At 37.3% G+C, this 16,654-nt stretch overlaps 1 protein-coding gene across 4 annotated transcripts in view; it reads right to left on the minus strand.

Annotated features, from left to right (window-relative positions):
- Positions 1–16,654, minus strand: part of MAP4 (microtubule associated protein 4) — a 205,785-nt gene that overhangs the window by 111,718 nt on the left and 77,413 nt on the right. The gene's annotated exons all lie outside the window — the stretch shown is intronic.

Genomic DNA, 16,654 nt, shown 5'->3' on the forward strand with positions numbered 1-16,654 from the left:
CAACCTTTTTTATGAGACAATTTGGTGGTCTATTAAATTTTGAAATACCTATTTAACAATCCATTTTAGGTATTTAGTTCACAAAGTGAAATAAAAGTATACAAAACTGAATGTGAATAGAATGTTTATTATGGCATTGTTTAAAAATAACAAATGCCCACCAACAGATTCACTATATTATTATAAAAATAGTATGTAGTATTAAATGAAATGAGTTAGCTGTTCATGTTACTGATAGAGGAAAATGCCAGGACATACTAAGAAAAAAATAAAAGTAAATGTGGTATAAGAGTATTCTGAATACCCTCAAAAAACAAACAAAAAAACATCACCGCATACATAAATAATCAGAAAAAAAAGGAAAGAATATACCAAACACCACTGGTAAATTACTAAGGAATGGAGTGCAAGTGGTAGGGGGAAAAGACTTTCCAAAGTCCTGTTATAATTGAGCACATTAAAGAATCTAAGAGTGGATAAAAATAGGAAACTGAGGCACACATGTTGGCCTCAACATACTACCACAAGTATTTAAAAACAGCAGAAAAGACTGTTTAAAAGAATAACATAAAAAGGCCAGGCACAGTGGCTCATGCCTGTAAATCCTAGTGTTTGAGGCCAACAGTTTGAGACCAGCTTGGGCAACATAGTGAGACCACCCCCTATAAAAAACTTAAGGAAAAAAAAATTAGCTGGGCATGGTAGCATTCACCTGTAGTCCCATCTCCTGGGTAGGCTTAGGCTGAGGCAGGAGGATTGCTTGAGCCCAAGAGTTGGAGGCTGCAGTGAGCTATGATGACACCACTGCACTTCAGCTTGGGCAACAGAATGAGACCCTGTCTCGAAAATAAAAATAAATGTAAAAAAAAAAAAAAAAAAAAAGATATAGAAATCAAGAAGGGTACTCTCCAGTGGACCAGAAATTATGAGTAATATCCAGGAAAATGAAAGAAAATAAAACTGCACTGAAGGAGAAACCACAGCCCAGAGAAGGCAAAGGAAAGCAGGACTCCAATGAACTCTAAGCTTACAGGCAGCAGGGGTGTTGCGTACTCCATTAGAAGCTGCCGGGCTGGTCCCCATGTTCCCCATGCTTTTCTTCCCACACCCCTACAATAGTCAGCTTTGTGCCAACTCCCAGATGAGAGCGGAGAGTGGATGCTCTGGCACATGAGTAAGTCACTTTGCCAGGTGACCAGTGATACCCAGAGGAGGGGGAAGCCCTCACACCCAGAGGGATTATCTACTGGCATTACCCACCTGGTAGTACTGCCACATACTGGTCAGAGGCAGGGGGTAGAAAACAGTTAACGCATCATAGGGTATCTCAAACAGACAGTATTTCAAATAACTGAGGAAAACTACTACTCCCACCACCCACAAAGGCATCACATTCAAAGAGAATAAATACCATCCATGGAAACAATGTTGATATAGCAAATAGAAGACTTTTTAAAAGAAATAATACATCATTTCCCTCAGAAAGAGAAGAGAAAATATCACACATCCATGGAACAAAAGCAAGCCCTAATGAGTGGTTTTTATAAGTTAGATGGTTTCCGATTCTTTATTTTCATCAAAATTGAAAGAGGTATAATGGAGTTGTTATCTGATACAAAACAGAATAATTTTTTATAATATTGTACTATGGTATTCTTGACACATAAGTATTGAGAACAATGCCATAATAAAGCTTCTATTCCCACATACTTAGCTATGTGAATAGAGTTTCTTTGTTATGATGCCTACAAAAATAACACGAATAAAATTGCTAAATCCTGTTTTATCCTGGCAATAAATACTGATCCACAGACTCATGATCTAATCGATAGAAATAACAGGCCCCATTATCTCATTAAGAAAAGCATTTCTAATCAAATTCAACTTTTATGGTTAGTAATAACTTGTCAAAAACTGTAATATATGTGACCAACTGTATGCTACTGATAATTGTGATGATAAATTTCTTTTGGAGCAAGTGAATACTTAGAGCCTTATTGTCATAGGAACTTTTAAAGTTAAAACTTAAGTTTACATACATACTTAGTTGCAGAAACATGGTAATGTAATGAAGAAAAAAACTTTCAAGCATAAAAATGTATTATATTAGGATAAAAGTATGTCTGAGACATGGAATAGAAATGAGTTCAAGGACTCAAAAGAAGGATTTAAATTTCCAATGATAAAGAACAGGTTGTTCATATATTTGTAAAATAGATGATAGGAATCAAAATACTATATATATTTAAAAGCATTTAGATACATTTCGAGGAGTAATGTAACTATTATTTTATATGCCAAAAGTATAACATTCTAAAAAGTACACGTTTTACAACTAAACTTTTGCTAAAAAATTTTAGATGTCAACTTAATGTAGAAAGAGTACATACAGCATTTTTCAGTATTCTCATATGGGTATGTGTCCAAAAAGTTTCAAGACCACTACTTAGACCAAATTAAAAAGAATGATTGAGGCCAGGCGCGGTGGCTCACGCCTGTAATCCTAGCACTCTGGGAGGCCGAGGTGGGCGGATCGTTTGAGCTTAGGAGTTCGAGAACAGCCTGAGCAAGAGCGAGACCCCACCTCTACTAAAAATAGAAAGAAATTATATGGACAACTAAAATATATATAGAAAAAATTAGCCGGGCATGGTGGCGCGTGCCTGTAGTCCCAGCTACTCGGGAGGCTGAGGCAGTAGGATCGCTTGTGCCCAGGAGTTTGAGGTTGCTGTGAGCTAGGCTGACACCATGGCACTCACTCTAGTCTGGGCAACAAAGTGAGACTCTGTCTCAAAAAAAAAAAAAAAAAAAAGAATGATTGATATGTACTGATAGAAAATTTTCTAAGATATAAAGTAAAAAGAGTAGTTTAAAAAAAAAGCCCACATGGTTTGATCCCCTTTGTATAAAACAAAAGCTACTAGATAGCCAGGTATGGGGGCCCACATCTGCAGTCCTGGCTATTCAGGAGGCTGAGGCAGGGGGATTGCTTGAGCCCAGGAGTTCAAGGTTACATTGAGCTATGACTGCACCACTGCATTCCAGCCTGGGCGACACAGCGAGACTCTGTCTCTTAAGACAAACAAAACTAAAGCCACTTGATTTGTGATTGTACATTTGGAATTGCACAGAACATAGTCTTAAAAGATCTACCCCTCGAGGAAATAAAAATGATTAAGTGAAAGTCAAGTGAGATTTTCACTTGATTTTTAATTTTTTTAAGTTTCCCCTATTAGTTGTATTTACATCATACATTAGTATGGCATGTTTATCACAATCAACGAACTAGTGTTGTTTATTAACTAAAGTATAGAATTTATTCAGATTTCTTTATATTTATGTAATGTCCTTTTTTCTGTTCCAGTATCTCATCCAGGATACTAATAATACACTATATTTAGTTGAAATGTCTCTTTAGGCTCTTCCTCCTGTCTGCCAACAATTCTCAGACTTTCCTTCTTTTTGATATCTTGACAGTTTTGATGAGTGTTTGGAAGGTACTTTGTAGAATATATCCCTCAACTACAATTTGCCTGACTGCATGATTAGACTGGGATTATGGATTTGGGAGTGGAAGCCCACAGAGGTAAAATGCCCATCTCATCACATTATAGCCTGGCTAATCAAACTTTTTTTAGTTTTGGGGGGATTAGGCTGTGATAAAGTGTTTAAGTTTTTCCACAACAAAGTTACTCTTCCCTTCCCACCATACTGCATTCTTTTGGAAGGAAGTAACTCCACACTTGAGTGGGGAGTTATGTGCCTCCTTTTTGAATGATACAAATTATCTTACATATAGATAACATATCTACACATAAATTATTTGGAATTGTTCTGTACAGGAGACTTGTCTATTCTCTTTTTGTTTATTTGGTCATTTATTTATGGACTCATGGGTATTCATTTTATACTCTGGGTTTTAATCCAATACTACTTCATTTATTTTGTTGCTCAAACTGTTCCAGTGTTGGCCACTGGGAGCTCTTTCAGTTGACTCCTGTGTCCCTCTGACATACCCCCATCATTGTGGGCTTTGTAACATAATTATTTAATAGTGTTTTAAATTAATGATTTGTGCACGTAAAGGTAAATTTTTTTTCACTGAAGAGCGTAAACAACAAGAGATTTAATGGAGAACAAAATGCATAATGGCAGTCTAATTTGCAGATACCTGTCTACCTTCTGCTTGCCATTTTTTACCTAAAGTGTACACAGGGGAATTTTTAATTCATAAAATGGGACCTTCATATAAGGTGCAGTAGAACACACTCCAGCTGATTAAGAAACCAGAAGATTATTCAAAAGTTGTTTGCTTGAATGCTGAAACTAGTGAGTCAAAGTTGGATTAGGTACAGGATATGCACAGTCTCAAAGTATCTCCTCATAAATTATTTATTCATTACAAAGGGGAAAATATTAATTTTACAGCAAAGAAAATTGGCAGACACTAATAAGTGATCAAAGTTATCATCGCCAATAATGTGTTTCCTGATGTGGCATACTAAGAAGGACACATTATATTTATACAATACTACTGCCAAAAATGCATAATTTAAATCTAATTATGAGGAAATGCCAGGCAAATTCAAATTGACAGAACATCTACAAAATAAGTAGCCCCTGCCTTTGACAATCAGGCCTTAAAAAGCAACAAAAAAATAACTAGCCATGCTGTGTTCACAAATATCAAGGTCATAAAAGACAAAGAGTGGAGAAACTGTTCCAAATAAAAAGAGTCTAAAGAGACATGAAAATTAATGTGATTTCAGATTCAATTCTGGACAAGAACAAAAATTCTAAAGGACGTTTTGAATATGTTGAGACAACTGATGACGTTGAAGTAGGTTTGTAGATTAGATAGGAGTATCTCATTCATGTTTAACTTTCTGATTTTGATCATCATACTCTAGTCATTTCTGAATATCTAGTTCTCAGGGTAAAGAGGCATGAGTTCTACAATTTGCTCTTAAATGATCTGGGCAGGGGAGGGAGTATAATATGTATATACAGAGAGAATGATAAAGCAAATGTGGCAAAATATTAACAATTGATAAACCCAAGGGTATATAATAGTTCTTGGTTCTGTTCTTACAATGTAAAGTTTAACAAAGTCATTTGCTTGCAGGATATTTTTAGCAAAGAAGAGTTTTCAATTCAGTTCACTAAAAACACAAATTCCAGCATAAACATGGTAGCAAAGATGCAATCTACATTTGGGGAGGGAAGAATATTACTGTGTTTCACTGAGAGATCTTAACATAAAGATGCCTGCACCATTTCCAAGGTGAGAAATTTGTAAGAAACAAATATTCCAATCAACACACATGAAGTCTGCCCATAACAACCACAGAAACTTTTTACCTGACGGGGAAAGGTTTGGGGGGGAAAAAAAGAAAAGGAAGTAGAAGAAAAGAGAACATGGAAGATAGTTGTTGGGTTAGGATGGGATTGTAGGTAGGATGTGGTTTATTTCTTTGGTATCTTTGCCCGAGCAGCTCTCAGAAAGAATCTGACAAATTAATCTCTTCTTAGGAGATACCTGCTTTTCTTTTCTTTCTTTTTTTTTTTTTTTTTTTTTGAGACAGAGTCTCACTCTGTTGCCCAGGCTAGAGTGAGTGCCGTGGCGTCAGCCTAGCTCACAGCAACTTCAAACTCCTGAGCTCAAGCGATCCTCCTGTCTCAGCCTCCCGAGTAGCTGGGACTACAGGCATGCGCCACCATGTCCGGCTAATTTTTTCTATATATATTTTTAGCTGTCCATATAATTTCTTTCTATTTTTAGTAGAGGTGGGGTCTCGCTCTTGCTCAGGCTGGTCTCGAACTCCTGAGCTCAAACGATCCGCCCACCTCGGCCTCCCAGAGTGCTAGGATTACAGGCGTGAGCCACCGCGCCCGGCCCTGCTTTTCTTTTCTACCAGGGTACAATTATTATTAACTATACTTTTTGGAACTATTTTTCTTTTCTTTTCCAAAGGGAAACTATTAGTTAAGAAATAGAGTGTATTTTCAAATCAAAGAAAGCAACTATTTTTGCAAAGATGTCACACTAATTTTTTATACACAGATATAAACTTTCTCCATGTAACAAAAACATTTGCACTCCCTTAATATTTTGAAATTTAAAAAAATTAATAAGGCCAGGCGTGGTGGCTCACACTTATAATCCTAGCACTCTAGGAGGCCGAGGCGGGAGGATAGCTCGAGGTCAGGAGTTTGAGACCAGCCTGAGCAAGAGTGAGATCCTGTCTCTACTAAAAAAAACAGAAAGAAATGATCTGGACACCTAAAAAAAAAAAAAATATATATATATATATATATGTGTGTGTGTGTGTTGTGTGTGTGTGTGTGTGTGTGTGTGTATATATATATATATATATATATATATAAAGTTAGCCAGGCATGGTGGCACATGCCTATAGTCCCGGCTACTTGGGAGGCTGAGACAGGAGGATCCCTTGAGCTCTGGAGTTTGAGGTTGCCGTGAGCTTAACGCCACAGCACTCTAGTCCAGGCAACAGAGCGAGACTCTGTCTCAAAAAAAAAAAAAAAAATTAATGAAAAATAAACATTCCCAAATATAATCATTAAGACTATTAAGAGAGTTTAGGATTGACATTTATGCCTACCTAAATAAATGCCTCCCACTTTGGGTTGGAGACACAATTGCTTGTTAGTCTGTATATTAACTGACCAAAATGATTTCAGTTCAGTTTAACAACAAACAAAACTTTTCAATTCACTTTATTTTATTTTTTTTTATTTTTATTTATTTTTTTTTTTGAGACAGAGTCTCACTCTGTTGCCCAGGCTAGAGTGAGTGCCATGGCGTCAGCCTAGCTCACAGCAACCTCAAACTCCTGAGCTCAAGGGATCCTCCTGTCTCAGCCTCCCGAGTAGCTGGGACTACAGGCATGAGCCACCATGCCCGGCTAATTTTTTCTATATATATTTTTAGCTGTCCATATAATTTCTTTCTATTTTTAGTAGAGATGGGGTCTCGCTCTTGCTCAGGCTGGTCTCGAACTCCTGAGCTCAAACGATCCGCCCACCTCGGCCTCCCAGAGTGCTAGGATTACAGGCGTGAGCCACCACGCCCGGCCTCAATTCACTTTAATAAGCAATGATTGCACATCTAGCACATACCAAGAGCAGAGATCTCTCTTTAATGCAGATCTGGCCATGTTTCTGAGTACCTCCAGAGTACCCTATATATAGACTGTGAGACTCTGCAAGACTTTAATCTTGATCTACTTTTCCATGGTTCTCTCCTGTCACTTGTCTCACTTGTCATTTTAACCTTTGATTTCTTAACAATGAGAAACTTTGAGGTTGCTGGTAAACTTTGAACTATTCTGTGCCTCTCTGCTTTTGCTAAATATGTCATTCTTCACGAAATATAATAGTAAACAAAGAGTAGCATAATCAGTGTGAGATAATAAGTAGCTTCATTATGACCTTACAAGTGCCATGAAATAGGAAAGTTCAGGGAAGAAGCACTTACCAAGAGGAAGATGAAAAGAAAGAGGTGGGTGTGGGGGATGGGGGAGAGTTTAGAAGAGATGGGGAATGACAGTCAGGAAGTCAGGGAATATTCTTGGAAGGTTACATCTAAACCCAATCTTAAAAGATTTCAGAACAGCACCTTTAGCAAAAGCTTTATTTATAATAACATCAACCTCTAGACTTGTATCTCCAGCCCAACTCTCCTCTGAACTTCAGACTCTTAACTAGCTGCCTATTCATCTTCTCCACTTTGATGGCTAGATTTGTCCTTGGCAATGTAAAGGTCTTATGCCTTAGCAAGAGCAGTTCTGGTGGCATACGGTGTTGAAGTCTGATGAAAGTGATTTCAAGAGCGAATGGGAAGAAAGAAATTGGAGACGGGTGGGAGATACATCTCTTTCAAAGAAGGAGCAAAGTAAAAAGAAGTAGATGAGATGTATGTGGGAATAAGACAAGATTTTTTTAAGTGATGGAAAATTTATGGTATGTTTGATGCTGATACATGACCCAGTTGAAAGAAAGGAACTGATAATGCAGAAGACAAAAGAGATTATTGCTACAGTAGTGCCCTTTGAGTGGCAGCACGAGCAGTTCACTCATAACAAGCATAACAGGAGGGTATAAGGGCATAGATGAAGGTGGGTTAGGAGATGTGTGCTAGGACTATGCAAAAGTTCTCTTCTGATTGAGTCAAATTGATTCTTTGTTCTAAAGGTCATCAGCTGAGAATACAAATAGGAGAGAAGTGTTGGAAGTTTGAACAGAGAGATGTAAAATGGTTGTCCAGGAAAGTGGAAGACCACAAATTCATGTGAATAGTAGCAGAATTCCTCAAGTTCATGTTTTTTCTCGAAATAAGACTCTTTTACATTTCCTGAACATAATATTAATACATCTAATAGTTCTGCTTTTTGAATATAAGTGAATCTTTAGTTTTTAAAAAAGTATCTATTATGAGACAGTAAATCAAGCAGAAAGTATGTATTCATGAAAAAGGTATGGTTTCATAGAAAGAACATGGGGTTTAAAAAAAAGATCTGGTGTACTTCTGTCTTTATTAACTAAATGATCAAATGCAACCCTGTCATTTCTTTTTTTCTTTCTAATTTTTTTTTTACAGAGACAGGGCCTCGCTATGTTGCCCAGGCTGGTCTCAAACTCCTGGGCTCAAGTAATCCTCCTGCCTCAGCCTCGCAAAATGCTAGGTTAACAGGGATGAGCTAGTGTGCCCAGACAATCCTCTCATTTCTAAGCCCTAATAGCCTCACCTGGGAAGTGGGACTAAATGCAATAATATAGGAGGCAGTACTCTGTCAAATGTACAGTGCTAAATAACTTGTCCCTTTGTTACTAACTATAAACTGATTAACTAGAGATTCATTAATCTATGGACCAACTATAGATTAACTATAGATTGATCAATAAAATAACCTTGTGAAAACACTAGTTTACTTTTGCCATATATAAAATTCTTGGTTAAATGACATTACCAGATCTAAGACTGTTCCAGGCATACTTGTGAGAGCGAAGACAGAAATAATAATTTGTCAGAATAAAATAAAATGAAAACAAGAAAAGGAGGTTAGAAAGGAATAAAAGAGAGGCTACAATTCTACCATACGCATTAAAAATCTAAGCCCCAGAGAGAACAATAAAAACAACATGACAACATACAAGCAATTAGATTTTAGAGTAGGACAAAGGCTCACGTACTTCTCTGCCAGATAAGACTTGTTGGAACACTGCACATTGCTGGATAAGTCCTAATTCAAAAGATGCTACACTGCTTTCTCTTACCGACTGATTTCTCCAGAAGACCCCCATTTTATACAATGAAAACTTTCTCAGCAAAACACATATAGCACTGAAAATAGCACACATATTCTAAAAACTAATCATATTCTCTGAGATACAAGGATATCCAAATGTACGTTATTTTTAAATCTCCTTTCCCCAGGAGATGTTAGATTCCCACAGCAGCCAAATCAACTTGGCAGAGAAGGAAAGCAGGAAGAAACTGAGAGGGTATGTATGCTGTGAGGAAGAAACCCATATTGAGTCAGCCTGGGGCAAAACACGGAGGACTAAGCAAGGTCTTAATGCAAGGGTGAACATGTCAGACCCATGCCAACACTGCCCTCTCGTGGCCAATTAAGTTGGTTGCAATGCTCAGCAAAAGAAGGGCCCAGTCAGCGAAACAAAGAGAAATTATGCAGTATCTAGTTATGATCCTTTCCAGAACTTACTTCCTTAGGCCCTTCCTCCTGGATTAATGTTTCTCAATTTTGGATATGCATCCAAGTCCCCTGTGAGGACTTGTTAAAACAGATTGCTGGGCACCATCCCCAGAATTTCTGATTCCACGTAGGCCTAAGAATTGCATTTTGAACATGCATAACACCGGTGGCCCAACGACCATACTTTGAGAACCACTGTAATAGGTTAATTTCTTATTGTACAAATAGCCTCAAAGACCTCCAACAATGTTTGGGAGAAAGCATTCTCTCAGTGTCACAAGTAGAACTACTTAGGCACACAGACTACAGAAGAATTAAGTGACTTGTCCCACAAACGCACAAATTTGCCAACTATTTGTGTCTGAGGATCAACACAATAATGTTCATTTAAATGAACAAGAGTCAGAGACAAGGCTGGGCATGGTGGCTCACGCCTGTAATCCTAGCACTCTGGGAGGCCAAGGTGGGAGGAACGCTTGAGCTCTGGAGTTTGAGACCAGCCTGAGCAAGAGTGAGACCAGTTTCTACTAAAAATAGAAAAATTAGCTGGTTATGGTGGCACACACCTATAGTCCCAGCTACTTGGGAGGCTGAGGCAGTAGGATCACTTGAGCCCAGCAGTTGGACGCTGATGTAGTGAGCTATGTTGATACCACTGCACTCTAGCCTTGGGTGACAGAGACTCAATCTTGAAGGAAAAAAAAAAAAAAGAGAGTCACAGACTTATTGCTTTGTTATTTACATCTAAGAGAAAGCTTCGGTCTTTTGTCTCTCTCACCTAGAAAACAGGGCCATACAGTGCCCATAATGAATAATTATTAATATAAGGAAAACAACATTTTGAACAAAAAATATCATATAGTACATACATTCTGAAAAAGTATTTGAGAACTGTTTCCCAAAGTGACAGGCATTTTAGAAGAAGTAGTTTGACACCAGTTTTATTTCCAGGTATTGGATATTCAGATGGTTTATAGAGGCAATGATAAGATACTTGCAGAAGCAAAACTAACTGGTGGTAAAAGGAGAAAGAGTACATTCACAGAAAAGGCCTAAAAAGAATGACAAAGCCAGTAGCACAGAGCATCCCTAGCACCCATATTATGACCTTGAAATAACATTTCGCACTAAATATATATACAGATATATCTTCTTGGAGAATTTGGTATTTTCAGGTTTGGGGCCAAGAATTGTACTTAGAGGAAACAGCAACTTTCCTACTTTGTGTTAAATGGCATAAAGGCAGCCTTGCTTTCTTATTCCTCATTTTTAAGTTGAAGCCAATTAGGGTGAGTATAAAACAATTAAAGGAAATAAAAATGCCATTATCCAAAGAGTTCTATTATGTGTAACCCATTCAACTGCTCCTTCTATATCTATATGAAGGAAAATGGTTGATAAACTTCCGAAACAGGTTACCCCAAGTGAGCCCGCTGTAAAATTGTATCAAGAGCATCAGTGATAGCTTACTAAATCTCATCCAAATATAAAATCAAACTTAAAATGTCAAGATTTCTATAAACAACCTTTAGGAAGCTGGTATGGGAAAAAATTAGCAACTTACAATTTAATTATATTGTAATTATAAACTTTATATATTCTTTTTGAACAGATGAATAAATATATATGGATAAAATCCAATTGGTGCAAAGGGATACACAGTAAAAATCAGTCTTACCCTCACCCCTATACCCTAGGCAGCCAGTTTTCCTTCCCAGAGTAACCACTGTTAACAATTTCTATAGTAGTCTTCCTGAGTTAATGAACTTTTAATTATAGCTTATTTACGTATTAAAAATAGTGGGGAAGATTTAATAATTTTTATAAGCAAAATAGTTTCTTATTTTTTTTTTTTATTTATTTATTTTTTTTGAGACAGAGTCTCACTCTGTTGCCCAGGCTAGAGTGAGTGCCGTGGCGTCAGCCTAGCTCACAGCAACCTCAAACTCCTGAGCTCAAGGGATCCTCCTTGTCTCAGCCTCCCGAGTAGCTGGGACTACAGGCATGCACCACCATGCCCGGCTAATTTTTTCTATATATATTTTTAGCTGTCCATATAATTTCTTTCTATTTTTAGTAGAGATGGGGTCTCGCTCTTGCTCAGGCTGGTCTCGAACTCCTGAGCTCAAACGATCCGCCCACCTCGGCCTCCCAGAGTGCTAGGATTACAGGCGTGAGCCACCACGCCCGGCCATAGTTTCTTATTTTTTTTTCAGCTTATCATGGGGGTACAAAAGTTCAGGTTATATATATTGCCCATGCCCCCCAATAGTTTGTTTGTTTGTTTTGTTTTTTGTTTTTTTTTTGAGACAGAGTCTCGCTCTGTTGCCCAGGCTACAGTGAGTGCCATGGCATCAGCCTAGCTCACAGCAACCTCAAACTCCTGGGCTCAAGTGATCCTCCTGCCTCAGCCTCCCAAATAGCTGGAACTACAGGCACAAGCCACCACGTCCAGCTAATTTTTTATAGAGACAGGGTTTCCCTTTGTTGCCCAGGCTGGTCTCGAACTCCTGGGCTCAAATGATCCTCCTGCCTTGGCCTCCAAAAGGGCTAGGATTACAGGCATGAGCCACTGTATCTGGCCTATAAATTCTTTTTAACCTCACTATACTACTGTTTTGCATCTGAGATCCAGTATTCACTCAAAAACTAAGATATACACACAGTAATACCAGGAAAAAAATGCTACTAAGAAACAAAAAAGGCCTATAATCCTAGCAGTCTGGGAGGCCAAAGTGGGAGAATACCTAGAGGTCAGGAGTTTGGGGTTGCAGTGAGCTATGATAATGCCACTGCACCCTAGCTGGGGTGACAGAGTGGAGACTCTGGAAAGAAAGAAAGAAAGACAGACAGACAGACAGACAGACGGGAGGGAGGGAGGGAGGGACGGACAGAGGGAGGGAGGGAAAGAAAGAATGAATCAGAATGAGAGATGACTTGGGATGTTTAGATTATTAAATACATGACAGAGACTGAAAATAACTATGATTAATATGTTAGCCTACAATAGAAAAGGTGGAAATATGCATGAACAGATGGTGAATTTCAGCAGAAAGATGGAAACTATAAGAAAAAGTCAAATAGAAATGCTAGAAATTAAAAACATAAACTATAGTAAAGATAGATAAGGTCACTGAAGGCTCATCATTATACTCAACATAGCCAAGAAAAGAATCAGGGAACTTGAAGATAGGTTAAAAAATAAAAAAAAATACCCAAAATAAAACACAAAGAGAAAAAAAGAGGGAGAAAAAAACTAACAGAGCATCCAAGAGAAATGAGACACTATCCAACAATCTAACAAAATGTAACTGGAATCTCAGAAGGAGAAGAGAAAAAGAATGGGGCAGAAGTATTTTAAAAGATAATGGTGCCAAATTTCCCAAACTTAACAAGCCATATCAAAGCACAGATCAAGAAGCTCAGAGAAGTCCAAGCAGGAAAAAATACCAAAATATCACCTAAACATAACATATTCAAACTGCTAAAAACCAAAGATAAAGACAAAATCTTAAAGGCAGCCAGAGGAAGAAAAGGAACAAAGATCAGTATTACAGAGACTTCTTATCAGAAACTAGATAAGAAGACAAAGGAGTAACTTTAAAGTACAGGAAAAAAAAGGTGTCAACATAGAATATAGTTAAGTCCTTATTTACCATCATTGATAGGTTCCTGGAGATGTTAAGTGAAATAGTATACTGCATAATACAACCAATTTTATTATAGGCTACTTGATATAAACAAGAGTTAAGTTCCTAGTACATAATAAAGTTGTAGTTTCCAAGAACCTAGGCTGTACCATACCTAAAGGATCTTTCAAAACTGAAGGTTTGTTTTTCCAACAAACCAAAGCTGAGATAATTCACTGCCAGCAGACCTGTGTTATAAGAAATGTTAAAGGAAGTTTTCCAGGCACAAGGAGTATGGCACTAGATAAAAATCTGGATGTACACAAAGAAATAGAGTGTCAAAATTGGCAAAATTTAGAGCAAAAGATATTTTTTTTCATACTTTTATTCACTCTAAAAGATAGTTGACTATCTAAAGCAAAAATACCAATGTATGGTGGGGTACCTTGTGGGTGGCTAAGATATATAAAATTAAGTGTATGACAATAACACAAAAGATGAAATAGGAATAGGACATTTACTATTTTGCATAGATTATTATATATATATATTTTTTTTTTAAAGAAACGGTCTCATTTGCTATGTTACCCAAGCTGGACTTGAACTCCTGGCCTTAAGCAATCCTTCCACCTTAGCCTCTTGAGTAGCTGGGACTACACGCACATGCCACTGTGATCTGCTATATTTTGCATGGATTCTACACTATACATGAAGTGGTACAATATTACTGAAAGGCACATTGGGAGAAATTAAAGATGTACACTGTCAACTCTGGGTCAAATACAAAACAACTTAAAATTGGTTCTCCACCTTTTGGCTAAGATCAAGTGTAAAACAAAACTTAAAAAAGAAATATATGTAATAAGCCAATATTGGAGTTAAAAATGGAATCATAAAATATTCAATTAATCTATTATACAAGCAGGCAGAAAATGAAAAATAGAATAAAGAATCCATGAAACAAATAGAAACAACCAGCAAGATGAGACCGATTAAAGCCAACCATAATAAACATAAATAGTCTAAGCATACCAGTTGGAGATCTTCAGATTGAACAAGACCCACCTATATAATGTCTATAAGAAACCCACTTTTATTAAATATTCAAAAAGAAATGGGTTGAAAATAAAAGGACAGAAATAGATATACTACACAAACTCTAATCAAAAGGAAGCCGGAGTAGCTATATTAATCTAAGACAAATGAGACTTCAGAATAAGCAATATTACTGGGAATAAAGAGGAACACTACATAATAATAAAAGGGTCAATTCATCAGGAAGACCTAATGAAGCTGGGGCACAGTGGCTCATGCCTGTAATCCTAGCACTTTGGCAGGCTAATTTGGGAAGATTGCTTGAGGCCAGGAATTTGAGATCAGCCGGAGCAAGAGTGAGATCCCCTCTCTACAAAAAAAGGAAAAATTAGCCAGGGTTGGTGGTGTGCACCTGTAGTCCCTGCTACTCAGGAGGCTGAGCAGGAGGATCACTCGAGCCTAGGAGTTCAAGGTTGCAGTGAGCCTTGATGAGGCCACTGCACTCTAGCCTAAGCGACAGAGCAAGACCCTGCTCAAAAAACAAAAGACTTAACAATCTAAATGTATATACATGTGACAACAGATCTCCAAAACACATGAAACAAAAGCTGACAGAACTGAAGGAAGTATGAAACAAATCCACAATATTACATGAATACTTCAACATCCCTCTCTCAGAAATAATTAGAACAAGTAGATACAAAGTCAGTAAAGACACAGAAAACCTAAACATTATGAATCTGCCTGGCACGGTGACTCATTCCTGTAATCCTAGCACTTTGGGAGGCTGAGGAAGGGAGGATCCCTTGAGCCTAGGAGTTCAAGGCTGCAGTGAGCTATAATCGCGCCACTGCACTCCAGCCTGGGTAACAGAGCAAGACCTTGTCTCAAAAAACGATGACAGGCCGGGCGAGGTGGCTCACACATTCAAGATCAGCTAGAAAGAAATTAGCTGGACAACCAAAAATATATATAGAAAAAATTAGCCGGGCATGGCAGCGCATGCCTGTAGTTCCAGCTGCTTGGGAGGCTGAGGCAGAAGGATCTCTTGAGCCCAGGAGTTTGACGTTGGTGAGCTAGGCTGACGCCACAGCACTGTAGCCCGGGCAACAGAGTAAAACTCCGTCTCAAAAAAAAAAAAAAAAAAAAAAAGGGACGACAATAACAACAATTAACAAAAACCCAACAGTATCAACTATCAACCATCAACCAGCTAGACTTATCTGACATTAATAGAACACTCCACCCAATAGCAGCTTAACATACGTTATCTCAAATGCTCACAGAACATTGACCACAATGGAACATGTTCTTAATCATAAAATAAACCTTGAGAAATAGAAATGAATTGTCAAAATGTCTTCTGACACACAGAATTATACTACAAATCAATTACAAAAAGATATTCTGGAAAACCCCCAAATACTATGAAATTAACCAATATAATTTAATAGCTCTAAACAACCTATGAGTCAAAAACGAACTCACAAAGGAAATATTAGAAAATATTTTTAAATGAATGAATATAAAAATACAACATATCAAAATCCCTGGGATACAACTAAAACCGTAATTGGAGAGTAATTTATGACATTAAATGCTTGTATTAGAAAAGAAATATATCAAATCAAGACATGATCTAAGCTACCACCTAAAGCAACTAGAAAAAGAACAAATCAACTTAAAGTAAACGGAAGGAAGGAAATAATAAAGATATGAGCAAAAATTGAAAACAGACAATAGAAAAAGATTAACGAAACAAAAAGCTAGATCTTTTAAAAGATCAATACAATTAATAAACCCCTATCTAAACTTATCAAAAAAGAGAGGTCACAAATTAACAAGATAAGAAACTAAAGAGAGGGCATGACAACAGATCCTACAGACATTAAAATAATGGAATATTATAATTTTGTCCCCATTTATATTTGCAACTTAGAGGAAATGGACCAAGAATTCTTTGAAAGACACAAATAACCAAAGCTCACATGAGAAGAAACAGATAACCCGAATAGTTCCATCATCTCTTAAATAAATTGAATTCCTACTTAAAAACCTAACATAGAAAACTCCATGGCCAGAGAGCTTTATCGATGAATTCTATCAAACATTAAAAAGAAGAAAATGTATCAATTCTATACGAACTATTCTAAAAAGGAGGAGGGAACATTTCCCAACTCCTCATTTTATGAAGTCACCATGACCTTAATTCTAAAACTAGACAAAGACATTACAAGAAAACTACAGACC

This window comes from Eulemur rufifrons, chromosome 7 (genome assembly GCF_041146395.1).
Source record: "Eulemur rufifrons isolate Redbay chromosome 7, OSU_ERuf_1, whole genome shotgun sequence".
NCBI lineage: Eukaryota > Metazoa > Chordata > Mammalia > Primates > Lemuridae > Eulemur > Eulemur rufifrons.